Source organism: Humulus lupulus, chromosome 3 (assembly GCF_963169125.1).
Source record: "Humulus lupulus chromosome 3, drHumLupu1.1, whole genome shotgun sequence".
NCBI lineage: Eukaryota > Viridiplantae > Streptophyta > Magnoliopsida > Rosales > Cannabaceae > Humulus > Humulus lupulus.
In genome coordinates, this window is record NC_084795.1 from 174,188,905 (window position 1) to 174,202,172 (window position 13,268).

Sequence of the window (13,268 nt, forward strand, 5' to 3'; positions counted from 1 at the left end):
TAGTATCTATTGGAGAGATGAACAATCAAACCATAATGGAAGCAGCAGCTTACAATGAGTAGTTCGTTTAGCCTGCGACTGAGGAACTGGTCGACCGGCATGGTAGGAGCATTACTGAAGGATTCCAAACTACGCCGGTGTGTGGACAGTTTCTTCAGCCTGTCACTGGCCGAATTGCAAGGGGAGTTCAAGATCGCTTCGAACAAAGTTTTATCTGGCTGGGTAGCAGGACTTGGGTTGGCAGAAGCTGGAGGATTCTAGTTGGTGGTTGCTGGAGGAGTCTGGTTAGTAGGATCTGGAGGGAGAGTTGTCTCTTTGGTAGGAGTTGGTGCAGGAGGGTGTTCCGTTCGAGCCCTCTTTGTAAATGGGTCACTACAGCCTTCTCTTGGCTGGCATCTGTTCGATTTTTTCCTGCTTGCAGGAGTGGCAGTGGAAGGATTGGTGTACAGGTCGAAAGATCTCTTGGCAGGCATATCTGTAAGGAAGGAAACATACGAACAATTAGGCAATATAATTAGAAGTGTTGGCTAAATCAAAGAAATGAGAGCAAAGAAATTATATGTAAAATACCCGAGCTACAACTACTGGTCGCTACATTATTTACTGTACTACTACTACACTCACTCTCTGGCTTGAAGAAGTATGAATTTAAATTAGGCGTGTATTTAAAGTTGCCGTCCTCGTCAAATAAATGACAGGGAATGGGCAAACTATCTAAGAGTAAGAAGTCAGTACCGTTCTCATCTGAAGATTCTAGAATAGGCTCGGGATGCTCAGAAGCCTTCTGCTTGCCCTTTCCTTGTGGAGCAGAGGTTTCAGTTGCTCATGGGGCATTGGAAGGTTCCCTGATAGTCACCCCCTTTGTCCTCCTCCTTGGAGGTTGTGACACATCATGGTGCTGCTCGGGAACTTCTCCACCGGTAGCACTCCCCGCTGGTTATTCCCTCACATCATGGTGAGGTGCCAGAAGGCCGACTAGCCTTAGATTGGCCACTGTGACCAGCTCTTTGACGCTTTTTTCTATGTTGGTCATGCTGGAAAAAGATGCTGCTCATATCTCCATATCTAGAGTAGGAGCTGGTCGATGCCATGGACCTGAATGGCATAAATAATTTACCTCCTTCAGTGAAGGCCAGATGGTTGGCAACCAGGTCTGGTGTTAAAAAGTACTCCTGGAAGTACTTTCCCATGTTGGACTTGTGGGTTATCTCACTCACGAAGGTGCGAGCAGATTCCTAGTGGTGAAAATGGAAGAACCCCGTGTTGTTGAGATTAGGGTTGGACTTGAGATCAAACAGATAGTTGATCTCGTGTGGCGTTGGGATGGGCATCTTCTTATGGCTGTACAGGATATAGAGAGCAGAGAGCACTCTAAATCTATTTGGGGTAATTTGGAAGGGGGCGACCTCAAAATAGTTGTCCACCCCCTAGAAAAATGGATGAAGGGACAAGGTTGCCTTTACCTCAATATGATATCTCGACCAGGCGCTGAAGGCGCCCCCAGGCAGGTTTTCCCACTGGTCGATAGTAGGTTAGATTAGGGTTATCCCAGGAAGTCCGTACTTCTTGAGATAATTCCCTACCATCCTAGTTGTGATGTTGCTAGGAGGTACCACGTACCATTCGACTTCTGGTCGAAGGACGTCCCGAGGTTGGGCCTTTGTTTGGATTTCTTCCTGAGGAATGTTTTCAGCTTGTGGGCTGGTCGAAGGATTTTCAGCCCGAGGAGCAGGCTGTTTGGCAAGAGGAGAGGTTGTTTTCCTTTTCTTTTGAGCAGTGGATTTTACTCGACCTATGTTCGATGGACTGGTTGAAGGTCTATTAGAAGAGTTATGAGAAAAAGGAATTTCCGGGATTAGTAGTAACGACTTTTCCTGATCTTCGAATTGCTGGGCAAGCAAGTCATCGTCGATCGGCCTCTCACCTCCCCATGGGTCGTGCATGAAAATCTGCGAACAAAGAAGGGGAGATGAGAATCTGCGGCAAAAAGACCAAGAAGGTGGTAAAGTTAGAATAACGTTGCTCGGGTATAAAAGTTAAGCTTTTATACGACCAACAACATTCTAACATAAACACTAAATTGTATGCGAATAGTGTGGAAATAGGATTAAAAAGCAGAAGTGAAATTTTTTTCAGGAAAATCTTTTCGACTCTGAAAGGGCAGGAAAAACCAAGTTTTTCTACATGATTAAAAATCAAATTTTTGCTTCGATTTTACGCCCTAAATTAAAAATCCTAACTCCCAAACTGATTCCTAAGCCTGATGTAGTGTTATTTCCTTATCCTATCTTGCTCAGACCTACATACCCATTTACCCCAAATCGGTTTTTCAAGAACATTCAAGAACTCAAGGTCCGATACATATATAAAATAGATATTTCATGGCATCTCAACGACTGAAAAGGTCAATAAAATTACTTGGATAAAGATTGGAGCAAATTTCTGAGATGCTAAGTCAAGTGGTTGGATAGAAATTTCGTGGCTCGTCAAGATCATCCGAGTTTATGGGCTTTCTACGCTCTATTCTTCAGTGTTCTTGAGGAGAAAGTGAAAAGTAAAAAATAAAAAGTGATTTTTAAGGGTTATATATACTGGTCGAAGCACGGTTACAAAGGTAATCATAAGGGGTGACTTTCCGAGGCATGGGTAAGTGTAATGGTCGTCAAAATTTTTTTTGGGAAACCGCAATGGTATGATTGGTTGCTCTTTTCGAGAAGGCATGGACGTCTCTGACATATTTGACAAGGCATACGAAAGGTCGGTTGTCTAAGCTTACTTTATGCTCGTCGTAGTAAAATAAACTTGGGGGAAAATGTTTACCCAAAAATGACTCATGATGAGGTGGCAGGATTGACCTACACGTGATAGGCACGTGACGACATTAAGAGAATAAATCGTGTTCGACCATCGACCAGAAATTCATTGATTTATCAAGCATCACGCTTAGGTGTGTGACCAGTCTAGTCGCATACTTTCATTTACTTCCTTTTGGATGTGCAATCTTGTAATATTTGCATTAATTGTAATTTCTTTTATTGCCTAGATATGCAAGTCTTAATGATAATTAAGGCCCATCGGCCCTTGTACAATTCTTGAGCCTATAAATAAGAATCAAAGGGCTCAAGGAAGGGACTTTTGAACTTTAGATCTTTGTACCCTGAGAGAAAAATATAGTGTGATTATTCACCGAAGTTGTAATCTTCCCAAGACTTGCGAAACTCGTGAACCCTAGTTCATTGATCACAATATTGGGATCCTACACGAATAAGAACACTAAGTGGACGTAGGTCATTACCATCTAATCGGGACCGAACCACTATAAATTGTTTGTGTCGTTTACTTTTCCATATGAATTTCTTCTTATTTTCATCTTATTTTATATCGTTTATCAAACTCCGTGTCGTTGACCAATTTGAGGGTCAACACACATGATCTAGTTCGGGATTGCTGATGTGGATATACATCTTAATACTTTATATAATTAGATGATATATGACATGACCTATATGAATTAATTTCTTAATAAAACTTACATTTTGCCATAAAAAATAAATATATATAAGAAAGATGATCATATGTAGAACAGTCTAAATGCTAAGTAGTTAAGAACTCCTGTTCATGTCTATTGGGTATTTTGACTCACTAGTTAAGGTCTCTTAATATAATGAAGCTAGTGACTTTTGTTTTGGAGACTCGATTGTATGAATGACTGGGAACATAACTGCAATGCCTTACTAATCCTGTACCATTACATTGTGTGTTTAAAACAGTGCTTAACTCATTAAGCGAGTCATTTCAACTTAAAAGTGTGATTAAAAATTACGTAAAGGTTATAGTGTTAAAAATTTCAGTCAAATGATATAAAATTCTTCATTAAAACTTTAAATGTATACAAGGGATCCCAAAAAAAAAGTTTAATTACAATCATATGTGCAAAAATAGTCAGCCTAAAAGACAAAATGGACTTCTACTCTATGTCCCTCAAAATATGTACACGTCGCTCCAAAGCCAACTTTTGTTGGTTGACCTTCCCCTTGCCCTTACCTGCACCATAGAGCACCCATGAGCCAAGGCCCAACAAGAAAAGTTTCACAAGACATACATAATAATAAGAGCATACATATATATAATAATTCATAAGTTTAATAAATCATATCACATATATGTTAGTCATATATATAACAATTCACATAACTCATAAGTCATAGCCACATATATTAGATAATCATATAGACATTGAATACTAACTATACCAAGTAATTTACATCACCAAGCACCATATTTATGATCGATTGCTAGTAAAGTGCGCTCTCGACAATAAGCTTATGGTAATAACCACATTCTCACTGAGCAAAGCGTGTCTCTCGGCACTAAGCTTACGGTAATAACCACATACTCACAATCAAATACGGTAATAATTGCATTCTCATAATCAAATGCGGTAATAATTGCATGCTCATAATCAAATACATTAATAATCGCATGCTCATAATCAAATACGGTAGTAACCGCATACTCATAATCAAATAAGTTACTAAAAATCACAACAAACAAAGTATGCAATAAGGATACACAATATTAGCTCATTTCAATGTTATACAATTATAACTGTTTCTAGATACAATAGCGCCAATGCTTGTTCTACGTGCAATGCCAACTTTTCTTACCTCGATCCTGCATTGAAGACAGAGCGCCCTCAAGTGCGATCCTCTCCCGAGCCTCTCAGAAACCCTAGTAACAACGATGTAAGGTAGGTTTAGTTTTTCCATAACCGTAACCTACCATATCTTTCTATAAGTCTCACTAAGCTTCAAATACACTTTAAACATGCCCCATAATGTCATAGGAACCTTAGCTTATTATCCCCCAAGGTTACCCATCAAAACCCAAAAAAAAAAAAAAAATCCCAAAACATGCCTACCAGCATGGGTCAATCGACCGCCTGGCCAAAATTGACAAGCCTACCCGAATCACAAGTCGGTCGACGTGGTGCCCTAGGTCGGTTGACCGACGCAAGTCAGAGGGCAAAATATGAGTTTTTCCAAAATTTCGAACTTAACCAAATTCTATCCAAAACCTGTTGCCAGCCAATTTCAAGCTTAAATTGATCCCAAAACAGAAATATAACAATCACTTAGAGTCCATTTAAATGCCAAATTACACATCAAAACTACTAATTGCAAACTTTTGGTACCAATGCAGTTCATATATAAGTATACATTAAATGGTGTGTAGGTTTCTTCAATTTGTTATATATATCTTTATATGCATGAATAAATAGATGGCCTTGTTTTTCTGAATGTATGGTTAAATGATGGATTATTAATTGTATAGTGATTATTGGGTTTAGGTTTTATTTATATTTTCTCAAGATCTTATGTAACCCAATATGAGGCATAAGAATTTTCGTAATTTTATTTTTTGAAATCTTATAGTAAAAATTATGATCACATTATGGAGAAGAAGAAAAAATGCAGAAAGCATCTCTGCGTACCGCAATGCTTATACGTTTCCAACATTTGTCAAAGTGTTTTAAAGCACCCCAAAACCATAACCCTAATTATGTGGCAAAACAATAAATATTTTTTTTAGTTACAACATCATTATTAATTTTTTTTATATTTCAATAATTAATTATAATTAATACGAGACTTTTATTTTAATTATTCAAACTAAATGAGCATAGTTTTTATTTATTTAATTTGTGTCTTACAAGGCAATATAGTGCATTAAAGGACAATTATAAATATTGTGCTAAATATAACATCGGTCTACTTTTTTAATCGAAATTTGACATTATATTTAGATGATGCTATTTTGGATATGATAATTAATGTTTTTTTTTAAAAGATAACAATAAATTTTTTGTAAAAAGACTCACAAAAATAACACTTTATTGTTACTATATGGTCATTTTTTATAAATAGGAAAATAATTCATCTTGATAAAAATATGGGAGTTTATTTTCTTAACTTTTTTTTATGGGAAATATTGAAAATATTCCAAAAAACAATAATAATAAACATATGGGAAAGCATAATTAATTACTAAGTCTCTTTACTAGGTCAACAATTTTTTCTAAACTAGTCACTAGGTCAACACTTTTTTTCAAAACTAGTTACTAAGTCTTTTTACTACAATTTACTAGGTTTCTTCAAAATCAATTACTAGATCATTAATTTTTTCCAAACTAGATACTAGTTACTAGAATTATAAAACATCAGTTACCCATTTTGATAACTAGTTACTATTTTTAAATCCAAATACTAAACTTGTGAAAATAAGTTCTATTATTTTTAACAGTAAATATATTATGATTTATTTAAATAAAATTTTCAAAATCTGAGTCGAATTGGAAATTCTAAGTCATTCAAAAAGGATAAAATTGTTTTTTTTTAAAAAAAAAATTGGGGTTTCAACAATTTTGCTCAAAATACCAAGTCTTAATCTCTTTCCCTTTTTTATCTTTCTTTCTTGCTAGTAGTCACCTTTAGCTTCTATAAAATTATACATTCGACTGGACTAGGATGCTGCATAAATCCTTTACATCAAACCGTCTCTCTTACAGGAAATTTTTTTCAGAGTCTGAAACCTTTGAAATGAACAACGAAGGAAGTAGTCAAATTAAAGATCTTTGAGATGAATCTCTCAATATAGTCACAACTTCATAATCCTCTTCCTAAATATCTTCATCATCATCTTCTTCCTTGATGCCTTCCAGCAATGATGGAGAACAAGAATAGCCCAATCACTGATCTAGCTAAGCCACCATCGCCTAACATCAATGACAAGCAAGCACCTTCAATGTGTGAGGATGAACTACTACCAACGATGAGCCAAAAGAATAGTGACAGTTTTCTTGTCATGGAAGTTGAATTCTAGGGTTATTAGGTTTCTTTTGTTTGGGGGAATAAGATGACAGTAGAGAAGAGAATAAATGAAAAAGACAAGGAAAGAGAGAAATAAAATAAAGTAAAATAGGATTTTTACCATTTATTGGGTCCTATTATTTATAATTTCAATTTTGGACCCCTCATTTTCAAACACTTACAATTAAGATTCTCTATTTTGTAGATTGTTAAAAAATGGAACTATGAGCTTAAATCTAGTCAATAATAAACTAAAAAATGGTTTGGATTTCGTTTTCATTTTCCTCTTTGTCGGACTAAGGTCGTGGGAGGAGAAAGAAAAAAAAGTGAGAAGGAAGAGTCCAAATTATACTTGAGCTAGGGCCATTTTGTTTTTACTAATTTACAAATCAAAGAGTCCAAACTGGTATAAAAAAAACCCAAGAGACTCAAACTTGTATAAACTCTAAAAAATAATTGTTTTTTTGAAATATTAATATTTTATAACATGTCATATAATATAAAGTAAGATCTTCCATATTTATTTAAATTGAGCTACTGCCAACGATGAGCGAGAGGAACAGTGACAATTCTATAATTGTGGAACTTAAAATCTAGGGTTATTAGGCTTCTTTTGTTTTGGGGATAAGATTACAGAGGAGAAGAGAATAAAAAAAGACAAAGGTAGAGAGAAATAAAATAAAGTAAAATAGGATCTATACTATAGCGTCCCAAAAATGCAATTAGGGTTTAGTGCTTTGATTAGCGTGTCGGAGGGCATAATTGGATATATGTATGATTAGATGATTAAATGTGTGGCTATGTGGTATGCATGATTAGGAATATATTTATATGCATGTTAAGTAGTATTGAATATGCATGTAGGCTAGTTCTTGTTTATAAGCGCATATCTGTAATTTTGGCATGTTGGGGGCATAAATATGATTATATGTGATAAATGATTGAGACCACATTATTATGTGCATATATTCGTAGTATACGGATCGAGCCAGCCCTAGTGAGTGGATTAGCAGAATAGTCACAACGGGGTTAAATACCCGCTTCGGGGTGAGCCTAAGGATATTTTGGGAAATTTAACATATATTTGGGATTTATCGAGTAGCGAGTAAGTATTTGATGATTAGTTGGGCATGTCGGGATTAATTGGGAATTTTTAGGATGACTCGAGGAATTAGCGGGAAACGGAAAAAATGACTGTTTTGCCCTTATGGGCAACAAAGAGGGCTGGGTTAATATCAGGGCAAATTTGGTCATTTGGTTAAGGGATACAGTCAGGTTAAACTCTAGGAAATAACCACAACATAGTGGAATAACTCTCAACTCTCTCTCTCTCTCTCTCTCACTCTCTCATTCACATTTCTTTCTCCCTCTCTTATGCCTTGAGAGTTTTGAAGCTTTGGAAGAGAAGGCTTAAGGAATTGAATTTTGGAGATTGAAGGATTGAAGCCAGACGTATTTGAGGTGCAGCTTAGGGGCAGAGCCATCTTTAAGGTAAGGTTTTAGATGTTAATTAATGGTAGAACTTTGTTGTTAGTTTAAGTGTTTGTAGCTTCTAAGTTTCAAAGGGGATTTTGATGAATTCTGGGCTATTAGAAGGATTCTGGGTTAGAATTTTAGGAGGTTCTGATGCTCTGAGTAGGCTATAGTGGTGTAGTGATCGAATTTTGGTTATGGTGTATGTTAGGATAGATTTTTGATGAATTAAGCTAGGAAAAATGCAGAGAAACCCAGGGTTTTCTGGCTTCATGGGAGCGCGCCACGACCTAGTTCATGGGCGTCGTGGCCCGTATGCCCTAGAAGGCCCTGGGGGGCTTGCTGACTTGAAGGTGCGTCGTGGCCCACCTCCTCCTTGGAACAAGAGGTTGGCACCTTTGACTTGGGGCGCGCCGCGACCCTTAGGGCCAAGTCGCATCCTACCTAGGCAGCCACAAGCAAAAAAAAAAATTAGGCTCGGGGACTTAAACCTAAGGGCTCGAGACGAAATCTACTATCCAGTTTAGTAGAATTCGAGGTAACGGAGGCTACCATTTGATTCCAAAGCATTTAATTGGATTAGATTTTGATAGTTATCCATTGTCGCTTGTGACTAAGGTTACCATTAAGGCTCGGGATTGAGGATTGTGCTTGGGACCACTCTACATCCTTCGCTCAGAACTTGAGGTAAGAAAACTGCACCCAAGTTTTGAATGGGACTGAGATTCCCTGTAAATTAACATACGTGTGTCTGTAACCTATATATGTGTTATGTATGATGTGAAAATACGGCCTAAGAGAGTTGGGGCTAATGTTGAGCATACTGATCGCAACTCGGCCTAAGCGACCGGGATAAGCTAGATAACTAGAGGGCTTGTCCTAAGGGCGTCGATCCTTATTTAACCGTATTAAGGTTGATTTATATGTTTGGATTTAACTGTTATCGTTGCCTAGTTTAGCACTTGTATTCTGGTGTTAATTGAACTGATTGATCTAAAGTTTACTATGTATATTTTGTTGTTATCTATGCTTGTTGAATTTGGTTTTCTTGCTGAGCCTTGGCTCACGGGTGCTACGTAGTGCAGGTAAAGGCAAGAGAAAGCTGGACCAGCCATGAGTTGGAGAGCTTTGGGGGTGGAGTGTACATGGGCAGCTGCTACACCGCCACGACTGAGGAGATTACAGGGACTAGAGCTCAAACTTGTATTTTTCCATTTAGACTGACTACTGTTGTATTAACTTTAAGGGTTGTATTTTTCCATGTAAACAATATTTTTGGGATGTCGTGTATCAAACTCTTATTTTAATGAAAATCAACCATTTTACGATCAAAGTCTTTTAACTTTAACCTGTCACTTGACTTTAGAAACACATTTATGTTCAAATGACTGGATTAGCAAGTCTTGTACAATTCTAAACACACAGTGTAACGGTCTTGGTTATTCAGAGCGTTACATATAGCATATATTAGGTCTAATTATTTCTAATACTAGTTTTGGACTCCTCATTAACATACATTTACAATCAAGATTATTTGTGTTAAAGGACTGTAAAAATATTCTACCACAAGCTATCAAATCTAGTCAATAATAAACTAAAAAATGGTTTGAATTTTCATTGTTGATCTCCTCTTTGTCGAACTAAAGCCGTGGGAGGAGAAATAAAAAAAAAGTGAGAAGGAAGATTCCAAATTATACTTGAGCTAGGGCACCATTTTTCTTTTACCAATTTACAAATCAGATAATCCTATTTGTAATTATTTTAATCGATGGTTCAAACTGGTAATTAAAAAAATAAAAAGTCTCAACTCTAAAAATTAATTTTATTTTTTATAATATAAGTTAGGCAAATAGGAATCCACACCTTTGATTAATTAGGATCTCATATCCTTGTTCCATACGATAGTATAAGTAATAGTCTTTTTAAATTTTGAGAAAATTGGTACATTAAGAAATTCATGTGACAAAAAAGGGAGAAAAAAGGCGTCATTAGCTTTGTTAGTATTGTGTAATTAAACTCTTGTTGAAAATAAGTCACTGAATGGAGTATCATATACATCTACATCACTCTCCCAATATATATATATATATATATTTATATTTATCGACTAAGAATATTGTTTAGTTAACTATACGGTATAATCATCATATCAAATGCATAAAACGATGTAACAAATCTTATATAGTTATGTATTTGATAAAAAAGTTTATCAATTTAAAGTTCATCCATGAGATCTCATTTTAATGATTTAGATTATTGACCGTACCTTATCTTATATATATAAATATAATTGGACGTCTTTTTTTATAAAAATATAAAAGAAAAACAATATAGATATGTTGAGTCGTTTTTTTTTTTTCAAACAACCAAAGAATAATATGTAGGAATTTGTGAGAGTGGACTCAAGTATCTTGATTTATATATGATTAATGAATGATGATTGTTGTAGAGTAGTAAATGAAGAAATTGTTTTGTAGTGGTCTAGCTTAAAAAAGTGACCAACACTCACTAAGTCATTTTATTGATGTATAACCTTGGAAGCTTTGATTACGTTTACCTTTGAGAGCTCTTAAGAGTGGAGCTTCTAGGTATTTAGCACTAGGGGGTGCCTCTGTACATTTTGCTCTTAGTAGTATAAATAGTCTCTCTCCCCTAAGTGGCGTGAACCGTCCCCACCGCCTCCCAAATGAATTACATTTGTGTATTTATTCTAGAAAATATGGAAGAATTAGAGTCAAAAAGCTATTCCCCATCCGGCTAATTCCCTAGAGTTGCAAGAATGTATCTCGTTTGCCATTAGTTTAATGTGGTTTGTCATGAATTTTCACAAAGGGTATAGGAAATGGCGAACCTATTACTAGTCAGGGCAATCCCTAGTCAATGGTGACCTCGTCTGTCTGGTGAGTAGCGAGTTCATTTCACTTTAATTCGTGATGGCTTTTCCTTTTTGGTGATTGGCAAGTCTTATCCTTCAGATAGTGGGAAGGTCATCATTCGTAGAGTGGTGAGTGCTATGTATCCCGAGAGTGGTGAGGTCCTTTCTTCTCGTATGGGGAGGGCCATCTCCTTGACGAATGGCGAAGGCTCCAATTCTTCAAGAGTCACGAGGTCAACTTTAGGGAGAATGGAAAGGGCCATTCTTGTTCATTGGTGAGGGTTCTCCTTTTGTGAGTGGCGAGGTCATCTCATATCCGATTGGCGACACCAAATCTTTGGTGATTGGCTGTCACCTCGTTTATGAGTGGTGAGGTCACCTCATTGCTGAGTTGCAATAACGACTTTTTGGTGATTGGCGACACACCCTCTTTGGTGATTGGCGAGGTCATCGTGTTTGTGAGTGGAGACCCCAACTATTTGGTGATTGGCGAGGACACCCTGTTGGTGCATGGTGATGCCAATTTTTTTGTGATTGGTGATGCCACATCTTTGGTCAGTACCGAGGTCACCTCGTTTTGGGAGTGGCAAACCCCAACTCTTTGGTGATTGGCGACGCCACCTTTTTGACGAATGGCGAGGGCTTCCATTATTGATGAATGGCGAGGGCCATTCTTTTTCAAGGTTGTGAGGGCCTTCCCATTAACGAGGGATAGTGGTCAGTTTCTCCTTGTTAGCATATTTCCACACTTGTCATTTGCCACGTCACCTACCACATTTACCTCCCAAATCAGTCTTTGTGCTGGCATAATGCTGACTTATAACGCGAGTTGTTTTTCTTTATGGTCGCTGCCAATTGACCACTGCATTCTTCAGTAGTTACACTCTGATAGTGTTTAGACACTTATGTTCTTCAAATGAGATTCTCCATTACTGACTAGACACCTCATCCTTATTGATGGAGATGAGGGACAAGTGAGATGACTAACCACCAATTTGACATCTTGCCTTTCGCTTTATGGTTCTTTTATAAAAGTGGCGGGCCTGTAGTTTTTTGTTTCACCTATCATTTGATCGCCATGCATGACTAGCAACCAGGTGATGCATTCTTGTTTGCCTTTAACTCTAGACCCACGTGCGTCTACTATTCTATTCGCCTAAGGTGGCAACCACTTCCCTTTCTCTGATCGCCTATGGGGGCGACCTAAAATCTTTTCCCTATCATGACCAAGGTTACTTATATTCCTTTTTTCCAAAAATGATGGGTATAGACCATCACTTATTTTCCTTTTTTTTTCCAAGTGGGTGAATTCGTTAATGGTCACATATAGTGGGGCGACCATGAGGTGACTACATTTCTGGTCACCAAACTTTGCCTCATTCTTGGGTGTTGGACCCTAGATCATTGTGTTATCTTTTTCTTGGTTACCTAAAATAGAGTGGTGAGTCAAATAATTGATAGATGTTGGTCACCTGGACCACCCTTTTTAGTGGCAGGCAGGATCTTTGGTACCCTTAAAATAGAGGCGAGGTTCTTGCATTGTCTTTATAAAAAAAGCAATAATCTTGATTCTCTGGAGACAACATATATGTTATCCTTTGGAATTTTTATTGTGTGTCGCCTAGTATAAATTGGCAATCCATAGCCTCATATGTTTTTCTGGTCAATTGAGGGTGGTAACTAGAGTTAGGGTTGGTTCCCTAAAAGCATCTGAAAATACATTTTTCTATTGATTTAAATAAAAGTACAAGTTTATTATATTTACATATTATAATTATTGTTTGAATAAAATATATAAATATCTTAAAATTTCATATTCATTTATGAGCATATGATCTTTTATGCATACAGGAGAATCAAGATCATATAGAATAAATAAAATAGTCAACAACATACTAAAGAACAAAGTCTTTAATGAATGGTTGGTAGTGCAGTTTACTAAGCATATGAGATGCAAGTAATCTAGATTCAGATTACTGATGTGGATAGACATCTAGGAAATGCACTTTATATAATAGTGACTATATATTATAGAATAAATGTGAATTAAT